General features: G+C 37.8%; 1 long non-coding RNA gene across 1 annotated transcript; it reads left to right on the top strand.

The window, feature by feature from the left end:
- The first annotated feature begins 3,301 nt into the window (after nucleotides 1-3,301).
- On the top strand, nucleotides 3,302-27,036 carry LOC122829261. Its single transcript, XR_006370344.1, has 4 exons — nucleotides 3,302-3,374; nucleotides 25,756-25,812; nucleotides 26,053-26,082; nucleotides 26,189-27,036. It is a non-coding gene; the product is annotated as an uncharacterized LOC122829261 (long non-coding RNA).

Here is a 27,036-nt window from a genome sequence, read left to right as displayed (position 1 = left end):
ATCGCTTTGGTGTTTCTTTCTTACCACCACCATGGTGGGATTTAAAATTTTAAAAATATATGTAGAGACCCATTTAATAAATTAGAATATTATTGAGAAGTCAATTTATTTCGGGATATTATCACAAATGAAACATTATATAGATTAATAACACAGAGACTGGTGTTTTCCAGGTTTTTATCTTTTAATTATGATGTTTTGATATTTTTCCACACTGCCTCGGTGTTAGCGGGGTTCAACTTTTCAACTCAAAGCAAAAAAGTTATTTTCTCACCGTGGCCAAAAATTTCTCTAACAGTAGTCCTGTATTTAGTCACTCATCCTAAATGCAGATATGTTTTGCTTAAGTGAATCAAAACAAAACAGCTTTTAGTGGCACAGCACCAACTAAAAGACATAACCAAACGTTTAGGCAGCAGTGAGCATTTATTAAAAAAAATAAAGAAACCTAATTATGTAATTTTTTAAGAACTCCATGAAGCATTTGAAATTGAATTATGTAAAATTCTCCATCACTGAAACAACCTTGCTTTTCCTTTCATAAAATTGTCCTTAGTCAGGAGCATACTTGATTTCCGCTCACTGTTATGCAGTGAGCGGAAATAATCACATTTTATTCTCAAATAAAATGTGACGTGTCTATTCTGTTTTAAAAATTAGAGTTAACAAAAAAATTGTAAACTCACATTTTTTTTCACATCTATTTTATCTTCACTCCCTTTGCTTTGATTTGACATCAGAGCAAAGCACTTGGGGATCCCACATCATGACTGGCATTAAACACTACATGTGGGTATTTTTAGAGCCAAACAGGAGCAGCAAAATGTGGCATTCACAACACAAACCACATCTGAACGAGCGGGGACGACATGTGAGCAGCCTACCCTCCCCAGCCCAGGCCCCTGTGGCTTTCTGCTACTTCAGATACAACTTTGCAAACTTTCATTGTGCGCCCATGTGTTTTTAGAGTCATGTTTTCTCCTGGCAACAGTTCCAAGCAGAGCAAATGTAGTTCTTGTTTTGCCAAATTTGCCATCACAAAATTTAGCATGTAGAGTCGTTCCTTTTAACTTTGACTTGAGAAGAAACAAATGCCCTCTTTCAGCTCTGAAGTACATAAACCTAAAACAATGTTTACAGTTTTCTCATCCCAGTATTAGGAGGATAACAGGTAAACTGAATTTTAGTTAAATGAATCAGATGTTAGACTATCCTATTGTGCTCAGATACAGACACAGTGTATAAACAACACTTTAGATCCCTCATAAGTGATGCCCCCCTTTTTTGAATTTTTTTTGTACTTCTATGTCTTTATTCTGCTCTGCAAAAGTTAGATGACTCTCTTTGTTAAAAAAATAATAATAAGAGGAAAGACTTTGACTGAGAAAGTTAATATTCGACTTCATTTGAATATTTCTAGTGTCAGTCTCTACAGAAAGTTAATAAAGTCAGAGAGGATTTTGAATTGCAATATTATACAGCCTAATGAAAGATTTATTCCAAAGCATTTTGCTAATTTATTTTATGAAGGAGACGATATGTATTTAACTAAAATACACGTAAAGAAATAATTGAAATTAAAATATGCCTCCATATATTAGTCCTGCTGTAAGATTCCCTTACAGATTTGGTTTTCCAAAGTCATTTGCTTGCAAAGACCAACTTATGCAATAATTAGAAGGGGACAGATTTCTGGAATTAAAAGGCAAGTGGCTTTAACAGATTTTGAGAGCCTCCTGCAGCACTGCTCAGGTTATAATTAAGTCCTCAAGAGTCTTGTAGCCATTAGAGCTTTGGGGCGACTCAGTGAGGACACACCCAGCCCAGTGTGACCAGCTTAAAAGAAGAAAATTCGGCACCATGTCACTCCTAAAAAGCCACTGTACCTTTAGGCAAAACATTAAGGTACAGAGAGCCACTTAAATTAGCCTCATGCAGAATGAAAGTTACATAAATGTCTCATGCGGCTGCTTAGCATTGGTTATGCCTAGATATTTTCCTAAATAACATGAGCTCCTTCTCTCAGGTATGTACATGTGCACACAAATTGTGCAGTCACATTTGTTTATTTCATATTAAGAATAGTCTATTAACACTTTATTAGGAGCATTCCAGTTATAAGGAAAAATCATTCTAGCAAATATCTGTTAATATTTATTTGGCTGATCCTGATGTGAATGCGGTTGTGGAGTGCACCACAAGGGGGCAGTGTAGTGTGAAGGAAGTAGGAACCTTCTTGCAGTGATGGCCAAATGAAGCCTCATGAAGCAATGAAGCTTCCCGGCCCATTGCTTTGCCCAAAAGTTCATTACTCGATGCTTCATTCATTTCTCACTAGTGACATGTGCTGTTCAAACTGTGGCAGCCTTGTCACTCAGATGGACATATTTAAAAACAATTAGTAAATGCAATATTGTCACAAAGTTTTTGTCAAACTCATGTTTAGTAACAGTAGAGTCAGTTAAATCCTATTTAACTAATCTTTTTTAGTTATTAAAATAATTTGTAGTCAATCCTGATATATGTTTACTGTCAGTGGCTGTTTTCTTTTGTCACTGGCTGATTAAACAATAGACATTTTTTAAAATGTAATCAGAGTGCAGTGCTTGTTGGGGGAGACAGTTTTCTTTGAGTTTTGATTTGCCTCCTGAAAAACTAAAATTCATCAAAAATTCTCTTTTTCTTGGATTTCTATTGTCTCTCTGATCTGATCCCTTATATTTTTACTCATCAGCCCGGATTTTACTTTTCCAACAGCTTTAAGTCTGTTTCTGTGTAAGACTGATATATTTTTGCAGAACAAAGAAATAGTGGACATTTCCAGAAGGTGAGAATTTTGGAGGTGAAGGGTTTAATTATTGTTATTTAAGAATCTTGTGAGTGAATCATCTCAAGTATTCCCTGATGTCAGATTTTTTTCTTCTTGCTGGCTCCTTTTCAATCAACTTTATTTGTGTAGCACATTTCAGCAACAATGCACTGTCAAAATGTTTTACATAATAAAAACACACAAATATAAAGTCACAAAATATGCCATAATCAACCATTGAGAAAACTGGTAACAAACATTACATTTTGGTGAGTGCCATCATCAAAATCATTAATACAAATCTGATGCGATCAAGCAGCTGCTCATCAGGCTTTTACTTTGAAAACCGATACGCAAAATGAAGCAGTCACGTGACCCATGCAAGGCGAAGCAACAAGACGACACAAGCTTCGAAGCGGGGCTTCATCGGACACGCCCCCTTATTACTTCTCTACAAGCCTAGAAGCCTGGCTTCACATAGCCCATCGCTGCCTTCTTCTGTGTTGCGGCTGCATCAAACCAGAACACGTTGCTTCTCGTCCCATCACTTCCACTGTTTATGCAGGTAATATTTTATAAATACGTACAAAATCATATATAGTAAGGACTGTATAATTTAGGTGTTTTATAGCCAACTTATGTGTGGTTTATTAAAGTTAAGCCATGTTAGCAGAACGGTTAGGCTGTGCTTGTGACGAAGCAAATACGGGGCTGTGTAATGGCGACGCCCCTCCACTAAATACCTTTGAATCTTACCAATACCTTTGAATCTCAGGCATAGTGTTGTTTTAAGGTTCGGGTTGTCACTGTTCTAATGAGAAAATGAAGCAGGAAATCTGCACTACAGTGAAAATAGATGATATTTAGAGGTAATTTTTGGTCTTTTTCATGTCTTTTTTTGATGTGTGCAAGACTCCTTCCAATTTTCAAAATCAAAGCTTTTTTTTTAACAGCTTCAGATAATGTGAGCTTTGATAAATCCTAAGAGAAGCAGAAAAATTCAAAACAGTTTTAGGGTTAACATGTAGACATGTCCAAACTGGTTGTTTCTTGTTTTCACTAAATTGTTTGATTGCACAGTGAATGTTGGCAAATCTATAAATATATTTATTATGGGCCTAAATCTAAACTAATGACGCGCTGTCTGTGAAACAAATTTATGTAATGTATGTGAGGAATGTTTATCAATTACTTGTGTAATGTGAAAACGTTTCCCCCATTACATGTTCATTCTGTTTTAGCTTTTTATTTTACTTTAACTTTTCAGTTCATCAAACAAATTGTAATAGGAGACAAAGAAATTGAAAATATTTATTGTGGGGAAAAATTGATCTAAACCAACTTGGCCTTGTGTGAAAAAGTAGTAGTAGTAGTAGTAGTAGATGTCAAATCACGACTTAAACTAATTAATTCAGATCACGCCAAAGTACAAGATGCCCAAAAGCAAACATTAAGCCCCAAATCTTAAGAAATTCAAGAACAGATGAGAAACAATCACTGAGATTTCTTTATCTGCTTTTTATGGAAAGGTAAAGTGAGTTGGTATTTTTGCTCTATTACTTCTGAGTTCTAAATAAATCATTTTTAGGATATATGAAGGTTTTTCAGTTTTCTTTTTTGTGTGTTTATTGGGTGACTCTTGGCTTCTGTGAAGTTAAATTCCCTGTCTGGAAACAGCATAGCTGCCAATTAATTTGCAAATCCCCATCCATAATGTCAGTGACTGCTGTTCCAGGATTGTGGGATTTGGCTGGAAGGTTCCCCAGCCATTTTCTCAAAAGGTCATTTGAGCTGTTCCCTGTTCACGTCTACTGTATTACTTACAGAGGAGGATTTTTTTTAATCCCCCACCTATAAATTCAATACTATTGGAGGCTGATGGGTGATCTGAGCACCACAGCACAACGGTAATCTGATGTAATCTATTGGTTGTGGTATTTTAGGGATGCTGCATTGGAAAAGGTTATACTAAGCAAGCATAGTTTGGACATTTGCATAACAGAGAAAGAAATTAGTAAGAAAAAGAACCTGATGGTACTTTAATTTACGCACACCTCATATGACCCTCTACCATTACTGATGTCTCGTATTTTCTTTAGAATATATTGTAAAAAGAATAATTTCAGAACGAACAGGAATGAAGCATAATACATATAATTTGTGAAGGTAAAATAACCTTAGTCTCATGATAATATATGAGATTAGAAAGAACCATAAATGAAAAAACAGGGTGTTTTGTTAAATCATTAGAAAGGATGTATTCGGGCGTGCTGTGGTGGCGTAGGGGATAGCGCGACCCACGTTTCGAGGCCTTGAGTCCTTGACGCGGCCCCCGTTGGTTCGATTCCTGGACCCGGCAACATTTACCGCATGTCTTCCCCCCTTTCCTGTCAGCTTACTTTCATATAAGGGACACTAGAGCCCACAAAAAGACCCCTGTGGAGGGGAGAGAAAAAAAAAAAGAAATAATGTATTTAATTAACATTCTTCTTATAGGCTGTGGGGTAGCATTGCCTTGATCTGTCTTAATGATAAACATGGCGTGACTCGACAAAGATGTGCTGCCATATTAAGTTAGCCTAAGATGTTATTTACTACACATAAATGATTTAGCCTACGTGTGAAATTAGTGCCCTTTAGCTCCTCGGTGATCCAAAACAATCCTACAAATTATGGTCGTGAATTCTAATTAGTGAAATGTAAAGTTTGATTGATTACAAGATGATACTGACTGAAATATAAGTGGATTTAAGTATCTGCAGTCAAGCCAAAAATGAGTTATACTCTTGGCAATTAAGATTTCTAATTATTTTTCATTCAAGCAACAGTGTAGAAGTAGTATCAGTAAAAAAAAAAGAATTTCTTCTCATTCAGAATTTAAAAGAAGAAAAAATTACATTATATATGTTTTTACCCTTCTTAATTTCTGTATAATATTTGTACCACGAAAGATATAGAAGATACTATAAACATGACCAAACTCAATATACAAAACTAAGGGGGATATCAAGGCATGTACAGTTTAAGTTCAATGATTCATGATGGGACACCAACCCCTTCAAAAACTTCCAGACTTCCAAGGATGATTGCAAAGTCACTGGTTGTTCTTAAGAAGCTGTAGATGTCTTTAGAGGATGATCCAAGAACCACTTGGTCCAACAAGGAATTTTGAAAAGCTGATTGTGTGCTGGTTCTCTCCGGGTTCCTCCCACAGTCTGGTTAATTGGGCTCTCTAAATTCTCCCTAGGTGTGAGTGTGTGTGTGAATGGTTGTGTGTCCTGTCTGTTTTCTGTGTTGCCCTGCGACAGACTGGCGACCTGTCCAGGGTGAATCCCGCCTCTCGCCCAGAACGTTAGCTGGAGATAAACACCAGGAACCCTCCTGACCCCATTAGGGACAAGGGAGAACAGAAAATGGGTGGATGGATTATTATGTGCTTCTGACACTTGGTTCTATCCTTAAATGCGTTGTCTTTCTATGCACCTTACCAACAGTGTGACGAAATGCAAAACTTTTTACAGGATTTCCTCTAAAATAAATAGTTTATGTGCCCTGTCTAAACACTATGCTATTTGTTCTGCTTCCTTGGTCTTAACAAAATGTCATCAAAGTGCTACATCAGTTTGACTTCATATGTCTGGTGAAGCTTTAAGATAAAGACTGATGAATCCAACAATTTCCTTAAATACTGTAGGTCCTTCCAGTGACTTTTAGTAAATAGCAGTCCAAACAAAAAGCTTAGCATACACAGACATGTTTTCATTGTTGCTGCATATGAGCAACACATCTGCATGTTTTTATGGACGAGTGTGGTGTTCTTCTTTTCAAGCTGGAGACTGTGAACATGTGGGGTTGGCCTCATAAATGTCAACGTTTGTGCACGTGAATGGGTACGCTCAGAAGTAATTGGTTTGGTCTGCAGAATCACCAGCGGAACAGCAGAGGACAGGAGAAGAGGGGAGAGAGGAGAAAAAGAGCCAGCGCTTTGCTTCAGCTCATTAACCAACGCCTGTTAGCTTGGAAATAAATTGGGTGAGATTCTGCCACTGGAAAGGCTTATTAGTTCATTTTTCTCCTCCGACCCCAGCTGATCCTTCGTAGGTGTAGTGAGGCACGGCCTCGCTCCCACTCTGTCTCACTTACGCACGGTCCATATGAGTCCGAGCACACGTACATTAAAAACCAGCGGCCCATGGGCCCCCGAGCAGATGTAAATGAGACAGGTGTCAAATGACTTGAAACCTGCTGCAACTCAAATGTCACCTAGACTTACTGCAGCTCCGCCTGGAGGACTTTCAGCTTATGGCGGAGGCTCCCTACAGATTGCTGACTGAATACATAAAATATTAGAGAAAACTGATACAAGATTCAGAAGTAAAACAGCATTGTAGCCAGTAGTGGTTCTGGCATGAGTGTCCTCTGGGTTGAGCCTCTTTCTGGCACCCAAAATGATGCTGAAAATTATATGAGCATGGAGCACAAAAAAAGCTGTTTCACTGCATAAAAGTAGTCGAAAACCTATAAAGTGTACAGCTGACAAATAATTTAGTGTAGATTTTTTTTATCTGGGTCAAATGCATCTGCCCCAACTAATGTTGCCCTGAGCAACTGCCCATGTATCTCATATCAATAGCCAACCCAAATACAGTCATATTCAATAAGTTATAATATGTATTCCATTGAGGTTCATTTGCCAGAATAAAAGTATGTTTTGGAAAAAAAAAGGTTAAGCAGGTATTAAACCTACTTTTTGTAAAAGTTACAGTATGTAACTTTTCTAGAGTATTTTCATTTTTACCTATTTGTTAAAACTGTCACCATGTTGTGACAGTACGTCATATTAATCTTCCCTTTCCACTGAGATAAAAACTAAGGAAAGCACTGGAGGAATTGGAGAAATATTTATCAAAAGATGTTACATGAACAATCTAATAGTTTACTCAAAATTGTAGAGAAAGAACGTTATATCTAGCAATATATATATATAAAGAAAAAAGTAATATTGGCATAAAGGACAAGTTTTCAAAACACAAAAAATATTTTCATAGCTGCACACCACAGTGTATCTGAAAAATGCACACGGCTGTTAAAACCCCAGGATTGTGAGTCTACTGCGTTTAAAGCTGGATATAACGAGATGAACAGGGGAAGGTACAAAATTGCTCCATGTTTTCTCCATTTGTAGATAATGACTGAAGACCTTATGGTTTTGCAACCCTTTCCTAACTGAAAGACGCAAACAACTTTGTTCCTCAACAATTTTTGAAAATCTTTTTAAAGATTGGGACATGATGTATAACTTCTTGTTTCATATCACGTGAGATTTCTTCATTCTACTGGTTTGGATGTTATCAGAACCAGGCGTGAACGGTAAAATTCATCTTATCTTTGTCTAATACGTTTTGAAACCCGACATGTCAGCTGAAGAGGGCAGCAGAGCAAAGAGACGATGTCAGTGCTGGCACAAAATCCAACGTTTGGTTCACACTACTGCATCAAAATTTTCTTGTTATCCTGCTGAAAGTGTAAATTCAAAATAATGGGTTTGCTTGATGCATAATTTGTCTTCCCTGGAGTTCCTGTGCCAATAGTAAATGTTGCTGGAATCGTTATAGGTTACATCGTAAAAGCAGATATCTGGAACCTGGCTCTCTTGCTGGAGCGAGCCCTTCTTTCAGTTGTTAGTATTATTAACATGCTGTTGAGAATGGAGGCCGAACACTTAACCAGACTGAAAGGACTGCTGACATCCTGACTAAAAGCCCTTCCATTTGGCAAAGAGCAACGAAGAGAAGAGGATTTTTTCAAAATGGGTACTTTCTGCAGTAATTCACTAGAGTATGTGTTTATCAGAGAAATTACCCCACGGCCACGGAAAAACACAGACGGACTTCACTGCCAGACTTCATCAGGCGCCTGATTTAATAAGCTTGTCAATATGTACTGTACATCAGTGTGAACTCTATCCCTCATCATGTTACGAGAGGCAACAACATACATTAAGGGACAAACTGTGAGCATGAATGCACTGGTTAACTGAAAGACAAGTGTCAGGTTCACATTAAAATGTTCAATCTGCGTACCAACGTGCATGGAAGAATGGACATGATACAAGCTTTATGCACAGATGCACAGGCGTATTAATGGTCAATGTTTTGGGGCAGTCATAAAATGGCTTGTCAGGCCCAACCCCCGCTGCTCCTCCTTTTCCTAATAACATCATTCATCAGAAAGTGTCAGTGCTGAGATATGGGTCGATAAACAATTTGGTGCAACATGGCTAATGGCAACCGGAGTAATTTAATATTTTCTCATGCTTATAAATCCCACAGATTCCCACATACTCTCTGATGGTATTGTTGTTCTTTGAAAATGCAGAATCAGTGTATTTTGTAGACTTTACAACCTGGATTTCTACTTTAACTGTTAACAATAAAAAAAACCCTCAATTACAAACTTTTTGTGTGAAACTGACACCAAAGAGAAACTGTGAGTCATATCAAGAGTCAATTCAGCCATTTACATAAAATCCTCCTTTGGATCTTAGTGCAAAAATATGATAACATTTTCTTTTTGTAATTTGCTTTTAGCTTGTTTTATAAATCCTGCAAAGGAATCGAGTACAAATTTGTGACAGCTGTGTTGGTAACAAAGAGCCGAAAAGTCCAATTTGAAATGGTGTGTTTGCTAAATTATGTGTAGAAGTAATGGCGACTCATCCTGTGAGGTTAGTCTTTTTGAGCCTGGATACAAAAATATTGATATTTCTGAGTTAATGGAGTTGTAACAACATTTTTCTAAAGAGGATATGGTTGTGGATTGAAAATAGATGAAGAAGCAGATGGAAGTTCCAAAGGAAAATGATCAAAGATGTTCACAGAGCCTGTCTGTCTTGTTTTTGCAATTGCTGTTTTAAGAATCATTGCGGCTTTGTGCTATATGACCATTTATCCATGGAAGAAAAAAAGAGAGAAACCTTCAAATTTCTGAAAATAATTGTGTCCATGGTGAGCATATTTGAACTTCTGGCGTTTGGCTGCAAAAGCAATCGGACCAGATTTTAAGATTATCCCTGATTGTGAACGGCATTGTAGTTTCTTATTACCTATTTTGAAGTTTAATGGATTTCTGTGGTGTTATTGTTCTGTGTTATACTTAATGCGCTATACACACAATATTGTTTTGTTAGACTTGATTCTCTCTGGCTCCCAGCTGTCTATGTGGGATACCCTTCAAAAAAAATGATGTACAAAGTTGTAGACATAAACCACCATGGATTTAAAGAGGCCAAATTAGCCGAGAGCATCCAAATTTGTGGGGTTGTTGGATTAAACACCAATGCCAAACTGCTACGGGAGAGGGTTAGCAGTTGAATTACTCATGCGTGCAATATTTAATCTGTGTGTGTTTGTGTGTATCTGTTTATACAGATTTCTGCCAGAAGCATGACTAGCTGTCACTTATATTCTATATCCTGCTGTGCTACAAGGTTACCCTATACAGATCGCTCATGTTCGATAAAAGCAGTGAAAGGAAACATGTTACCCGTTATGCATCAAACAAGAGCGAAGGCTGCGTTCCAGGCTCAGTTGATCTTGAACTGGCCGCCTTTCTCGTCTTTCTGTGTCACCTCTTCTGAGTGACGTGCAGCCTGAGTGGACATGGCACCGTCGTCTGACTGGAACCAAATGAGCCGTGAGTAATGGCAGAGGATGCAGAGCCCATTGGCTAATTGTCCTGAATAATGAGGCTGGTTCTCCTTTCTGATTGGTGTTGGAGGTGGGAGGTTAGCTCTCGGCATGTCTATCTGCAGCGAACAGTGCAATGTCACTAAAACGGATTTGTCAGATGACTGCTGGGGTGACAAAAAGTCAAGCATTCATTTTCTTTTCCTCGACATGAGGTCTATGTTGCTGCACTTGAGCCCTTGTAGCCTGTTCCTTTAAATCTCTGTAGGACACAAAACCCCTGAAACCTACTGGGATGAACCTGCACATTGGATTGTTAAATGAAGTAGAAGTACATGCTCTTATAAACAAAGTACTATTTATTTATCTATCTTGTCTAATCTATCTAAAATTAAAAGCAGATCAAAAAGCTTGTTTTTTGACTTCAGATGCGTTTATGTCTTTGTAGTTCTCATCCAGCAGCCAGCTGCTGCATGGCAAGAGGAACATGCACCAGATTGCTTTGGAAAGTGACTCCCTCTAATTGACCAAAGCTAATGAGAGGGAAAGTTGTTTTGGAGATTAAAACTTTATGATTGGTTTTAGGTTCATCTGCGCATCATATGTTTTGATATGTTTTTTTTATATATATATATATATATATATATATATATATATATATTTAACTGGGAGACAAAACCATAAAAAAGAAATTAAACTGGAACAAATATGTATGTAACAAGACAGAAGCTTCTATTTTTCACTGTTTACATCAGGATCTTGGGGTGTGTGTTTTGGGTTTTGCTGTTATTTATCTTCCTTAGTTCTATTATTTCTGCCTTCTTGCCATTTTTACTGTAGTTCATTCTAGAGATTCTAGCTATATTTATTTCTTGTGTCTAGTCATTTTCTTATTTGCTCTAGTTTTTATTGCATTTCTTATGTGTAGTTATTTTGTTGCATTCATTTCTTGATCCCCAGCGTTCCAGGTGTTGCCTATTTGAAAAAAAAAAAATATGAATTCACTCCTCCAAAAACTTACTCTTATTATACTGACATATTTACTTTTGAGTATTGTAACTAATCTGGCACTGAAAAAGTTAGAAAATGCTATGCGCCCTTTAGAATCAGATGATCAGGACAATGAATCAAGACAATGATTATTGTCCCCATCACTAACTTTTTTTTTTTTTTTTTTTTTTAAAGAAAAATTCTGACACGTACTCCATGTGTTACCTGGTTCATGCTTTTATTTACAACATTCGCATCAGCAATGTGGATGTCTGACATTTTCCCTAAATGCTCATGAGCTGGGCGTGCTGTGGTGGCGTAGGGGATAGCGCGACCCACATTTGGAGGTCTTGAGTCCACGTCGCGGGTTCGATTCCCGGACCCGGCGACATTTGCCGCATGTCTTCCCCCCTCTCACCTCTCCTTTCCTGTCAGCCTACTGTCATATAGAGGACACTAGAGCCCTGTTAAAGAAAGAAATATTACTAAGTTAGCTTAATTTGGAAAAAGCTTGGCTCTCTATTTCTTCCTATTTCCCGGGTTCTTCCAGCGAGGAGTGTGTGCCAATCAGGAGCAACATGCGTGATGACGTCACAGAGTTACAGCGTTTAATCCAATAAGAAACGTATGAGTTAACAAGAAAACTGCAGAGTTACAGAGACATACACTCATTACCTGAGACAAAAGAATTAAAACAAAGACAGAGACAGAGAAAGAAAAAGCAAAGACATGTCTTTGGAGAAGGCTGTTGCCAAAACGGCAGGAAATAACAGCGATCTAAATTATTATTATCGTGTTCAATCTCTTTATAGTGGAGGCGTTTCTCTCCTTGTTAATGTATTCATTACATGCACTCTGGTTCGACCAACCAGGAGCTCCCCTGGACACTCAGAGGAACTTAGACCTTCCCTTAATTTCACGCCAGAGATCAAAGGCCATTTGGTCTCTAGAAGAACAATGGAGCAAGCAGCTGCATCCTAGTCTTCTGGCTCTAACAGATACCTGTGAAATTCGGAGTGCCTCCCGGCCAAATTAAGTAATTTAGTTTAAGGAAAGATTATCTTCACAAACCTAATTCTGGTCTACTGCATTCAGCATTTTCCAAAGATTTAAGTCCTTGCTTTATCACATAAAATCCTGAACAGTTTTCTAATACTAAACAACACATTTTCATTGAAACAATTTCCATTTGGTTCAGATATTATCATAGACAGTACAATTTTCAAATACATTCAGCATTCTCCCTTCTAAACTTAGATAATGCACTTTAATTATAAACTTGCTATTAATACTTAGAAAACTGTTAGTGATCTCAACATTCTATGTTGCATTTTAGTTTAAACCCTGCCAGATGTGGTTCTAAAAAACCTTAGATGTTCTGTGAACCCAATCGGCTTCTGCCCTGCACTAGATGCTAATTTCGTGGCTTCCTGAGCCCTGATAACAATACTAAAAGATCTCCTTTGATCTGCATCTAGTTCCTGACCTTTGACATTTACTCTGGTGGATAATTTCCTGTAAATTCTTCACAGAATATCTGTTTAAAACTAAGAAATTTATACAACATAGAATGTTCAAGATACCTTTTACACATGACATAAAATTAGCTGTTTAAAGCATTAGAAATAATCATTTTTCTTAACAGCCCACAAAAGACCCCCGGGTGGGGAGAAAAAAAAAAAATACTCATGAGCTGTGTGTTGTGGTTTTCAAATCATCCAGTGCCTTAAATGCAAGGGTGCTGTGCATAATTCTTTCATTTTATTACCTGCATTAGTTTCTTGTAATAGATGTATTCATTAAATTGGAGGGACACAGGAGAATAACTCAGTGTTCTTGGCACTAAAACTGGACACTAATGTTAGTAAAAATTGAAGGATTTAGGGTTTAGTGTTTAAATCTAAAACCCAAAGTACCTGAGTTCTGACTGACATCCTGTAGTCCAGCTTTGTCAGGTCAGGTTTTGATCAGATGTCACATAAATCCTTTCTGTAAATCACTGGAAGAGGATGAAAGTAAATGTAAGGGACTACTAAATTTTCTTTATAGATTCCAATAAGAAGTGAGGGTTATTACCAAGCATGTTATCAACCAGTAAGTAATCAGCCAAACCTCACAAAGTTCAATTGCAGCTTTGTGGCAACATTCTTTCCCAATGTGTTTTAATGGATTCAAATGAAGTTTTAATTAGGGTTAGGCAAATAAATGCCATCCTCAACATGAAGAGAAGGTCATAGTTTAAAAAAATCTAATTAAAGTTGTATATCTTTAACGGGTCACCAGTCCTGGTTCCCTACCAGTAACCCATATTAGACACCCCTGCCTCGGATACCACGGAGAAACAGAAGCAGGTAAATGTCTGTACGGGCAGAGAACAGGATGTACTTTCAGAACAAGTGCCAGGAATGATAGTAATTCTACATCCTGCTGTGCCATTTTAATAAAGCAAGCTTGAGCTTGATTTTTACAGGAATATATTAAAGGGCATTGAACGTAGAAAGTCTACACACATCCCTGGTAAAATGTTTGCTTGTCGTTTCTTTAATGTGATGTATGCCCCATACATTTTATCTGGAAAAACAAACAGATTTGTTAGAGAATTAAATAAGAAGAGCTTCTGTAACCTGGTTGCAGTAGTAGGCACACTCTTAAACTAATACTTCATTGACTTCAACTTCGGTTCAAGCATTCTGCATTCATATAACCGTAATCATACCTGAAATAATGTTCATCAGTGAAGAAGTTTTAGGACATTTTGCTCAATTATGTCTGTTGGCTACATAGGCTATTATTATTATTATTATTATTATTATTATTATTTTATTTTAGGTAAGAAAAGTTATAAAGGATCAATTTGATCTCATATAAAAGTATCAGCCAGGAGGAGAATACAAAAACATCCTCCACTTTTTATATCTTGGCACAGTGAAGAAATAAAAAGAAAACTATATATGTAGACAAAAGTGGCATCAATAGAACTGGATGATTCTCCATAATTAATGAAAAGTATAAGACTGGAACTGGTCACTGCTAAGATCCATGCAGGCATTTCTGGGTACTATTGATTATGTTCTTCAATGGTCTCCTATATTTTTCTAAGGTCTGATCTAAGTAAGAGGTGTACTTGCGAGAGGAGGACCTTGACACCCAGAGAAAACATCCAGGCCTAGCTAAGATCTGCCAAAACCTTGCGGCTAAGACCAAACTGGACCGATTGGCACAAAAATAACCAAAGATTATACCAAAGTCAAAATATGGATAAAACATTCTGTCTGTCAGAAGGGTGAGGATGAAGAATGATGATGAGCAAAAGATTGATTTCACTAGAAGAAAACTGAAATTTTGTAATAATTTGAATTCAACCGAATATCTGATTAATGTAAGGTTAATGTTAATGTTAGCTGACTGTGGACAACAGATGTCCTCACAATCTGAGGCATTTTGGAGAACTTTGCAAGTCTTTACATATGGAACAGTCTAATAGTGGAATGGTAACAGACTCCTTCTGAAGAAGAAAAAATAACTAGTATAGTATTACAATCTGTTTCCACAAAGTGTTACTTGTAGTTATGCAGCCAGGTTGCTGTCATGCTTTTATCTGTTACATTTTTCAATTCGGCTTATTTTCTTTTCAGTTGAATAATACAGCATATATGTCATCTGAAAGGTTTATAACATAGCAATGTTATTTATGGTCTAATTTAATTGACAGAGACCGAGCACAAAGGATGTGTACATATTTTATATCCACTGTACTTGTAGTGTGCAAAATGTCTGACTTTTATGTCCAATGTACTTTCCAATCCAAATCTAAGCCTCTGAGAGTAGACAATCCCACAAATGTTGGAATCGCCTCCTTTTTGTACTCTGTGGTTGATCATAAAAGGTACAGTTTTGTCTCTGTGCGTGCTTGGCAAAATCTCTCTCACTGTGCCTCTAATATTCAAGTCATATCATGCGACAAATCTAATAGTCAGACACTGCGCCGCCCCCACCCTCTCTGGTACTTCACACAGCCCACTCACGCTCTGCTCATCAAGCCCATTACACACAGACATAAACAGCAGCACACCTCTCTGTTCTGGCATCGTGCTGCACAGCAGGTTGCCTTCACTTGTCTGTCATTGCCTCCCCCGTGAACGTAATCAGAGCGGCAGCGGTATTACTCCATCAGCATCTGGGTTGAGTCTGCGAGCTCTCTCGGCCCCCCAACCGAGCCGACCCACTGGTGCATGACTACACCAGGTGGGAGACAGCCACACGATGCCAGCTCTGAAAAGAAGAGATTTGACTCACTGCTAAATCTATATTTAGGGATATTTTTGCCTTACGTGTTGCTACAAGTGGAACTGTTTTGCATTTTTGCTCTCGGTTTGATGAATATCCCTCCAAATGTAGATCGGGGGGGGGGCTTGCTAAAATTCCTGTGAAGGCTAAATGGTCCTGATTTGTCTGAGAGTCTAGCGTCAGATGCAGCCTCTTGCAAAATTATTTATGTCCGTTGAATATTTCCACATTTTGTCATGGTACAGGCACAAACTCTAATGTATTTCACTGGGATTGTATGTCATACACCAACAGGAAGTAGTTCATATTTGTTGTGGAGAAGAGATGTGGTTTTAAAAATATTTTCTAAATGAAAATGTGAAAAATGTTGCTAGCATTTATAATTGTCGCCCTTTTGTCTTTTCCCCTGCTTTTTAGAGCTTCCTTTCTCTTTAACAGTGCCGTCAACAGAGACTATTGGCTGCTTCTCTGATTTATTCCCTTCTTGTCCAGCCAGTTATTGAAGGTGGATGGCCATGTCTTGGCAGATGTGGAGTGGTGCCAAATCTTCATAGCTTTTCCCTTGCCTGTATTCAGGGCTCCTTGGTCTTCATGACTTTCAGCCTCTTTCGTGCTAAAGAATAGAAAATCTTTAGCATAAACATGCTAAATATTTAGCATGTGGATGACATGGATCTGAATACTTCTTCAGTTCAATTACGTTTTGCATTACACAAATCTCCAGTATAGTAATGGCACCTGTTGCTAATTCACCTGGGCAACCATCTTGCTTGCTGAAGAATCATCTGTTTTGTTCCTGTTGTTGTTTTCTATCCGTTTCACTGTTTGAAACTGATTTTAAGAGTTGTTGTATTTCTGTAAAATGACAGAACTCCAGACAGTCTCCTTTTAATAAGAAATTATAAACAAATTTATCCTCCACATTTTATATTGAAACAAATCTGAACAGATGCTCACACTGCAGGCATTCACCACATTCATTCACTGTTTGTTAAAAAAACAACAAAAAAACAAATGGAAAAAATTACCCAGAAGTTAACCAGCCTTTAAATTGATCATTTCTTCTGTAGAAAGAATATTATTTAGGGTAGTTGAAACTTTTATTAGGGTTTATCAGTAACACCTGTCAAAGCTTACACTTTTGTCTGGAGAGGAATGGAGGGTTGTGTGTTGAACCTCACTTTTTCTGTTATATTCTGTGTATATGTATATAGGATTGCTCCAAATGGTTTTCTAAGTGTCAAATTCATACCCAGAAGGTGTGTTGGTTTATTTACAGTTAACTTATTTATCCTTTGGAATTGATAAAGTATTTTTAAATTGAATTTGAACACTTCAACTGTAGTCTTTACAAATGCTGCGTTTTACTTTATGACCACTATACCCTCTTTTTTCCTTTTGTTACAAGTCTTCACCGGCTTTAAGCAAAAAACATTTTCACACAATTTGCTGAAAGCTGGTGAAGATGAATGTTTAAAAACAACCTCCAACGTCATGCACAGAACAAGAAAATAAAGAAATACTGGCGCCCATATATTCAGTGATGATGGATGGAACTTGAGCAAGTTTCATGCTAAATGATTTAGATACTCATAAAGCAGGGAAGATAGAATGGAAAACTGGAGCAGAAGAAAATATGCATCATGAAATCTGAAATGTAGCATGCATCTGAAAACGTACTCTGACTTTGACAATTTAAAATCATTTAAAGTTCAAATAGGAAACTTGTCGGCATGTAATTTTCTTTTACTTTTCCATCAGGCAGAAGGAGCCTTTTGCATTCAATTCATGTTCTTTTGTTTTAAACAGCTTAGTAATTTCCAATATCTTCCTCCGTGCTCTCTAGTAAGTCTTGGGGGAAATAATTACTTTTTTCCTTTTTTTAGCTGCTTACCTCTTAGCGATGATTGCTAGTTGCTAATTTCACTAGCTTGCGATTGAACAAGGAGACATATTTTGAACAGAAAGCATTTTCCATCTGGAAATCATGAGGAGACGAAACAGAATTGAGCAAAAGTATCAAAGATAAGTTTGGAACAAGTTAAAACACGGTGAAGACCTGCATGAGGACCCTTGTGCATTATTGATGTTGAAACATTGAATAATGAGCAGGTATAACACTGAGAGGGTGATAGTGCAGTAAGAAAATAAAATAGCAAAAAGCGCAGCACATGTTGCTCATGCCTTATTTATTATCTTCAGCGTAAACAAGACAAGACCGTAGTTTGTTTCAGGCTTCGGATGCAGCTGAAATCCAGAACTTACAGTCAGCACCTTGTTTCTGTTTTGTTTGTATTTGGAGCAGAGATCATCTTTTATTACTTTGGCAAAATATAGATTAGGAGAGGATCCCATTTATAGTTATTTGATGAAGTAAAAAATCCTCTAAGATCCAATGGGGTTGAACTGTGGCTAAATAATAAAGGCCATAAGTTAATACGTACAGTAAGTTTGAGTCCCCTTAAAAAAAATCTTCCTACTTTGCTTTTTCTGTTGTGCTTTAATCTTTCAGATCATCAAAGAGAACTGAAAACTAGAGCTGAATAATCTGATAGAAAGAACAAACCTGCCTGGTTCTATGTGAAAGACTAATTGCTCTATAAATCTAATAACTGAAACTTGTATTCTCCTGTTTTATTTTCATAAGTAGATAAGATAAAGAGCAATCTGTGTTTTTAATTCAGTCAAGCAATGAAAAGTTGACGGCCGTTTTCCATGCTTGAGTTTTAAATGTGGGGTCAGTAAAAATGCAGATGCATCACTTTGGTCAGGTCGAGCAGCAGGAGTGAGAGGGGTTTCCGATTCTATTACCACCCCCGTCTTTCTGTACAGCATTTGGAGGACAAATTGTGGTTTTTGTGACCAATGTTTCTAAAAAATTGCTAATTAACAACACTTGTGCATACAGGATGATGCTACAGTCTTGTAACTTCTATTTATCGTTCACTTGAACTTTTAACTGGCTTTTAATTAATTTAGTAGTTTTAAATAAAAATGTGTCAAATGTCTCCCAACTTTTTTAGCCTTCAAATTGCTTTTTTATTTATATTGGTTTTTTATTTTGTGGGGTGACATTTTCATGCAACTTTGCTTTAAATGCAAATTTGTTAGATACGAACAAAAATTTTCATATTTAACAAAGCAGCCACGGTTTTAAATGCCTTGAGGCTGTGCTTCAGGAATTTGTATAAAAAAAGACACTTTGAGAAGATACAGTGTCTGGTAAATATTTATATGGTAAAGAAAGTTTATTGAGGTCAGACAATAATTGGGCGGTCAACAACCTCCCTCCAGGAAATGCCCCAACGTTCATTCCTCTGTAACAAAAACACAATGTAAGTTCAATGAACACCAACAGGGCAACAGAAATGATGCATACCTGAAAACAAACCATTACATGTCAGTACAATACCAAAACTTTGCTGGTAATAATAAAACGTCTCAGGGTCTTACATTCTCCTTAAAATTCAGTCATTAAATTGTGATTGTTTTTATTATTTAGATGTTTAAAGAGGTCCAATGGCCTATCAGGCAAACATCCTCATTGGAAGTACATATGAATAACAGCTGTAAACAGCTGCCTTGGTTTTTGTTGAAAGAGAGTCAAAAGTGCAGCCTACTCATCAATAGTGCTGTCTTACTTTATGCGCCATATGCGTCAGCACATTTCTGGTTAATAGCTTTAGGTGGATCAGAAGTCCCTTTTCCACCAAACTCATTCTAGACATGTACTAATGCTCGCTTGGCACCAATTCTTAATATTTCCACTGCTGTAACCTTTTTCAAGAACCTACAAACTGATCCTTTCTTAAGAAAAGAACCACATTTATCAGGAGTTGGAGACAGGCTACTATAGACCAGTAACAGGTCAATACCTTGTTTATGTTTTCCTCTGTCAAATTTAGAAAAAAAATTGTAAAAAAAAATAAATAAATCTTCAGCACTGATAAAAAGTCAGATTAGAAACAAAGAAAGACAAACCAACTGTCTCTGATATTTTGATATCAGCTATTTTCACAGAGTTTAAGTAGATCAATGCTCCATATAGAGCTGAGCTCACGAGCAACATCTTCTGCTGCACCTATACATGCCATTTGCGACTCACTTCTTAAACATTGTTGGTGTTTTAATATCTCTAGGTGATGTTCATAAATTCTGCTGTAAATGGAGGGATTAACTCTGGTTTTCCAGGGCTGCTGGTGTTCAACTCTCATCAGCTTATCCAGGATGTTGAAGCATTCACAACCACTACTAGTTAGTTAAAACACCGTAAATAAATTAGGGTGGCGATAAAAGGGCTTGCGTTTTCAGGGATGCCGGAATAGGAACAATTATTGGTTCTGTTAAACTGTCTCCATGCACTCGGCGAAAACTCCTTCACAAAACAGAGAGAGTCAGACATTAACAAGATGAGACGCTTAATGGTGCGCTCACCCCAAAGGTGCTAGGCGTGTCAAAAACGTGTGCGACGCTTCAAGTTTGACACGTAATACCTTCGAATGCAGACGCTTGACATTTTGCTCTACACTTAGCATTACGCATGTCTGATTTAAATTCAGAGCCTATGTGGAGGCGTTCAGACACGTAAACTCTAGCCGTTGTTTTCCATCGGACGCGTTGGACATGCTTGACGCTTTGAATGGTTCAAATCTCGCCTCTCTAGATGCTCGACACGTGCCTCAACGGCCGTCGACATGTTTCCGGATAGACTTTGAATGTAAATCAGAAGCGCCTGACGCTCAGAACGCTTCTGTTGTGAACTCACCGTAATAATTGCTGAAATTACAACAATCAGCAGTTGAAGATATGTTTTATCGGTCACAGGATGTGTGGCGTGTGTAGTTCTCATAACTTGAATCGACCAATATTTAACAGTGACATTGATGGGGGACTGTTCCTCACACGAAGAACCCTCTATGTGAACCTACTGCAGCTTGTCAGTGGCATCTTCGATCCTTTACCTCCGTGTGTCTGCATCATCTCAATGCCCACCTATTCACCCTGAAATAATTAGCTGCCCCCTCCTTGCAGGCATTCTGTGTGTCAATAGATTTATGATGATGAGGCCTGGGCTCAGATGATGCCGTGTGTTTTATTTATATATTAAATTTTTTTGTCTGGGTGTGTGCCAGCAAAACAAAGGGGAACGCTGCTACCCTGCTAATGTAGGGACACAAGGTTATTTACTGCAGGCTGGAGCTGCGTCATGGATATGGAGATAGCCTAACGCTTGGGCAATAATTTATTAGGAGCTTGTGAGTTTGATGTTTAGGAGTGTCTGTATGTGTGTAGTTTACAAAACAGGCACATATTTCTGTCTTAAACTCATTCTGGATAGACGGACTACCTTTAAGCTTACTTATTTAACATTAGAAAATCAAGCATCAGTGAAACATGTTCTTCTTCAGAGTAATAGAGGATGAAATGCGACTCATCTCTCCTCCATTTTTAGTACAATGTTGTATAAATCAAATGTCTACTGTTGTCAAAGAGAAATTATTATGATGAATTCTTCAAACAGTTTTTGTCCCATTTGCACCCATATAAGCTGTTAATCTGATCGGATCAAAGAAGCCACTAGTACTTATTTGTCTTTTCTTCAAACAAGGGAGAGACATACAGAAGCTGATTAATCCTTTGCAGACAAGGACATTTTGAATGGTTGAGAGTGTAACAATCCAGTTGCTATGACCTCCTCACTCTGATGTGTGTGTCGTGAAATATTGTCTAGAGGTGGAAAGAGAAAAACGCTGCTCTCTGCTAAGAGTGCTTAAAGTGAACATGTAAAAATATCTGTCTTTTGTCTTTTAGAAACAGGCTTTTGAAAACTTCTCAAGTGCCTCCAGATAAACCTATTCTGTTTAAACTGTTGAAGAGTTGTTACAAACTAAAATCCTCAGGCTAATATTTCATCTTTGTTGGGCTGATTCTCAGATTTCCTTGGAGGAGATAAAGTATGACTTCAAAATATGGCGTGGGTTGTCTTCTGGTGACTTGACCCCTGTCTGGGTGCATCTTATTAAAGTGGAGATGTTGAGAAGGTTCTGGAAGGTTGCTGTCCTCTTGTGACCTTCCTAACCTTTGGACTAGTCTCCCACCTAGCCTCACTGTTTTACTACAAATGAATGATTTCTCAGGTATAGACACTCAGCTGGATAAAATAAAAAAACAACTACTGCACTTGTGCTCGTCTTTGATGGCGTTGAATTTTTTTTGTGTCTGCTTGTCATTCACAAATAAAAAAGGAAATTTTTGGGATTCCTCTTAGCCTGGCAAAAAGCGTCAAAAGATTTGAACACCAGTAAAATAATTTTCATCTCCTGGTATGATTTGCGGATTATAGCTGTAGCAAAATCTTTAAAGCTGATTTTGAAACGTGAAGAGAGAATAAGATTAACCTACAGTCTGTCTCCCTCTGCAAAATGGCACCTAATATGTATGCAAGTGTTTTCACTTTCAGAGAATCTTAAAAAACTGAAATACTGACAACGGCCTGCATGCAATAGTATTGTAATACTGAAAAATAAAAGACAGGTTGGGAATTTTAATCATTTCCACATCTGCCATAAATTAACAATGGCAGAATTAGAAATTTTGGTGGTTTAGGGATTTGTATTAAAATTCATTATCTCTATGGTGATTTATTTATCTTAAATTACATAACCATACAAGAGAAATGTTGCTCTCCTTCAAAGTACTGCTTTTTACCAGAGGAATCGAGGTCAACTAAATAGCAATTTTGTTGGTTAGCCCATTTGGCTTTAGCCACAAAACATTAGAAGGTAATCAAAAATTCACTATATAGACCCTTAAATCAGTATATGTATAATTTTTTTCTTTTTTTTTTTTTATCTCAATAGCTCCCTTGAATCCCTCGAGGTCTATACCAGTATATTCCCTTCACACTGTCAGGTTTCTTCAAAGCCTATCAAGCCCAAGAAGTCTCAGAATAGCATGTGATCTACTGTAGTTTTGATTTGGTGATTTGGATCAAGACAACCGCTGGGGGATATTTCTGTTTCTCTTTGACGTAACAGGAAGATTAACCTTAGAGAAAGAGGGAAAAAAAAACAAGTGAAGCAGGAGCTGAAGTGAAGATGATCACCAATTTGATGCACAGAAAGAACCTAATTTACTTCAGTTAATAATCTTGTCTAATGTTTGTGTTTTTCTATTTAGATGTATCAGTGAGTGAGTTATTTAGTATAACCTGAGCCACCTATTATTGTCATTCACTCAGAGGGTTTTGCTTGTATTTGACTGGTTACTAGCAAGTCCTGTTGAAACGACCAGCTTTATTTACTTTGCCAGTGAGCTGTGACTGATATGAAAGCACATCTGGTTTTCACAATGTGTTGAACATAAACAGATGTCTGCAACAAAATTGATTTTTGCTCTTTTAAGTGAAACTGTTCAGAGATATAGCTTTAACTAAAGGAACATATGCAGTCACGTGAAATTGTTTTTACAGTATTGCATATTCTGTTGTTTCAAAATAAATGCTTACATATTAATGTCTAAAATGTTTTTATTTCTCTCTAGCAAACAAAGTGATTTAATAACAACTAAACATGGAAAATATTTTTTATTTTTTTAAATGGCCATACACATTAAACAAAAGATGGCAACAAAAATGCAATGTGTCTCCAAGTTGCCAGCTTATCAGTGCACAACATGGAGACACTCTGGAAAGACCACCATGAATGGACGTACTCACATCTACGGAAGGGTAGAAGTGACAAAATAACCTACTTTTAATGCTTTAGGGCCAGACACGTAATGCTAATAGGAAAAGTGGAATATGGATTTTATGACCTGGTGTTAACTTTACAGATGCGAACACAGATTTATCTTTGCTCATACAAATTTGACGAAACTTCATATTTGTCAACGTCTAATATTTGTGATAGTCACATAATTCAAAGTAAGACTATACATACGTAACAGTAAGACCAACGTTGTAGACAACAATAGTTTTACACAGGATTTGATTTGAGCATATAATATCTATTATGCTGAAATGATAGAAACGAAGCAAGGAGCATCAAATTAGACTAAGGCAAGTGAAAGACTTTGAAAGAAAAGGAAGAATAGAAAAAGAAGAAAGTGTGGGGATATTCCATCGTAATCCTGTTGCTGTTGAATAATTTAAGTGTCTCCTTGCAGACATTAATTTCCTATCATCTACTTTGCCTCTAATTCACAAGGAGAATTAATGAGGATTGACACAGCTGCTCTTTCTCGTGATGTAAAAGCCAACATGAAGCGCTCGATAAGCGGGATGGAACAATAGGAACGCTGGTCATAGCCTAATCATTTCTTTTACATTTAATTCAAGCCTTCATTAGCTTCCTGGAAAATGTATTAAATAATGTGGTGATGTGAATAATCTGCTGTAATAGTAATAATCGCAATTATCAAAGTATTAGAGATATGCTTCTCCTCTATTTAATGGGTAAAAGCTAATTTACTCTAAATTGAATGAAGAATTTACCGTCATCTTTACCGCGCATTATCTTTAAAAGGTCACCTCTGTGCTGGTAGAAGACATGTCGAGGACAGAGCCGTGCAACTGATAGGCAATCTGTTTCAGAGATTGATAGCTCACCGCTGCTATCAATGAAATGGCCACGCGGTTCTTAGCATTCTGTACGTCTTCATTGTTTTCTTCAAGGACATCAGCGCCTCACAGCAATGTAGAAAGCGACATTTTCCTATGATAGAGAGGGGAAAGTCAGAGACAGGGTATGAGAAATAATAAAGGGTTGGTCCAAAGACATATACGACTGTCAGAGATGTTTACACAGAAGGTATGAAAAACAGTGTTGTGGCATCACACGGCTCTCGGGGTTTACTCGCCCCGGGCAGGAAGGAGAGAAATGCCGATTGGGAGGAGAGACAGGGTGTGGTTTCACAGATCTATCATCTCCCCGGCCAACTTTAATGGGGGAGAGGGAGAGCCGTCCTGGGAGGACGTTTACAAAACCAAAAACATGCAAAGTAATGCTCAGTAACGTTACACTTTGCTTTGGTGAAGCTGCTGTCAAACTGTTTCCTAAACTACCATCAGCTTGAGCATTTCTACAAGCATGAAATACAGCGTAGAGTTGCTGGACGGGTTGTGTCACTGTTTCCGTAGCCCACCATCTCACCTTAAATGATCAACTGATCATCTAAAAATGACATTTCATTGTTGTCATACAATTATTAGCTGCATCAAGAAAGTAGGTCAGATCGTTTTTGTTTGAGTTTACTTGAAAGTGTGATTAGTAGCCAGAGGCTTTTTAATTGCTGCTTGCCAAGGATGACGGCAGAAAAGGGGCCTCGGATAATTCACTGCCTGAAAAAGTTATCTATTTCTTATATACATGTACAAGTGCCTGTGTGTTAAACCGATGCCTGATGTTTACTGCTGAGCACAGACAGACCAGGCTGCATAGATTGTGCAATTTTGTCCCACCGTTGAATCTTAGGTCACTTTCATAAAAAAGAAATTTAAAATGCATGTGATGTTCTTGTTATAAGTGAGTAAACATTTAAACTTGCACTTATTGAATGCAACTTCAATATATGTGTAAAAAAACAAATCCCTGTCGAGTCAATATAAAAAATGATGTAGAAGCCAGTTCACTAAGTTACATAGTAATTAAATGTATGTCTTAAAAATTAGTCTAAGTTGCAAAAAATAATTCAAGGGTGCAACTCACATTTTTTTTCTGAAACTTTTTAATAAATAAAATAATACATTATATCTAATAAATTTACCCGAACATAATTAATCAAATTTCCCTCACGTTTGCTGGTAAAATTTAAACAGTTTTTTTCCAGTGATTTGCATTCTGAATGTGTGAAGGTAAATCTTAATTTTTATTTATTTATTTATTTTATTTTTTTTAAGGCTGATTTATTCTCGTTTCTGAATGAACAAGCGCATTTCAGAGGCATCTCCTGCATTCCTGAACACATTTCTTTTTCTGTCAGAATGCCCTGGCGCTTCTTTTCCCGCTTTGGCTGAGCAAATTTTCAACACTTCTTAAGGTAATTTAAATCCTTTTGCGCGGAAAAATGTGTCTGTGCCAGATGTGAAGTCAACAATCCTCTTGGCACCTGTGTGACGGCAGTTTAATTGAAATGTCAGCTGATACACTTCAAATCCACAGATTTAAACATTTAAAAAAATATATATATTTTTCTTGTCCCTAACGTCCTCATCTTGTCTCTGCTCTTCTCTGTTCCCACTGCGCTGTACTGAGTTACAACTTCATCTGTCCTGCGCAGCCGAGGACGGGAGGTGAAGCAATGCATCAGGTGAGGCACTCAATGCCGCACTCATTTGACCCCTGACCCCAACAATGGAGGCTGACCCTGAGCTGCTCCTCTAATTAATCATCTAACCTTCTCTTCACGCCACCAGCTGCCCTCTCCTCGCTTCCCACCCTGCGTTCTCAGCTGACCTGAGATGGCCACCTCCCCCCTCCAAAAAAAAAGAGAAGAACTCTTCTGCTTCCTGTGCCCACGAGGGTTGAAGACAGTCACCCAACATTCCGCATGACTGCAAGTATAAATCTGACGGAAGTAATTACCCATCATCCTCCAGGGGCCCGGAGCGCGCTTCCCGCCTCCTCTTCAGCCTCGACGTAGTTCAACCTTTTTCCACTCAGATGGGAGGAGAGTTGTGGTGCATGAGCGGGCAAAGTCGTACTTGGAGTTAATTGCCTCGGGCAGGTGAGGACATCAGTTCCAGAGTGTGCCCAGACAGATGGCTCTCTGGAGGAAGGTTCAATCAACTAATTGTGAAGTTCTGATAGGACTGTGGGGAGGTGTTGACCGAGAGCCGGGGCTCAGGGACATGAGACGGCCTGAGGACCAAATTAAAGTAACATTTGTTTTACACGCTTGCTTCCAAAATTTCCCATCTCCCGTTTCACCCTCTCAGATATTTCTGCAACTCTAAACATCCCTGTGTTTGTGTATGCGGACTTTTTTGGGATTCAGAGATCAGGAATACCGCTTCCAGCTATGCATAATCACACGGACGTACGGAGCAAGGCCGCGCTCAAGCATTTGTCCTTGCTGCTGCCTCGAGCTGTGGCCTTAATTGCCATGGGAGTTGAAGGAGGTGTAAATAAAGTTGTTGACTGGGATAAAAATTCCTTTGCAAAAAAAAATAAAAAATAAAAATGATTCACATACTCAAAGGGTTTATGGACAGAAAGCAAATGCAAAACGGGTTGTTCTAAAGGGCCCAGTCAAAACAATAGA

Source organism: Gambusia affinis, linkage group LG04 (genome assembly GCF_019740435.1).
Source record: "Gambusia affinis linkage group LG04, SWU_Gaff_1.0, whole genome shotgun sequence".
Classification (NCBI taxonomy): Eukaryota; Metazoa; Chordata; class Actinopteri; order Cyprinodontiformes; family Poeciliidae; genus Gambusia; species Gambusia affinis.
Note: the sequence above shows the minus strand (reverse complement) of the source record. Positions and strands in the feature narration are given on the sequence as shown.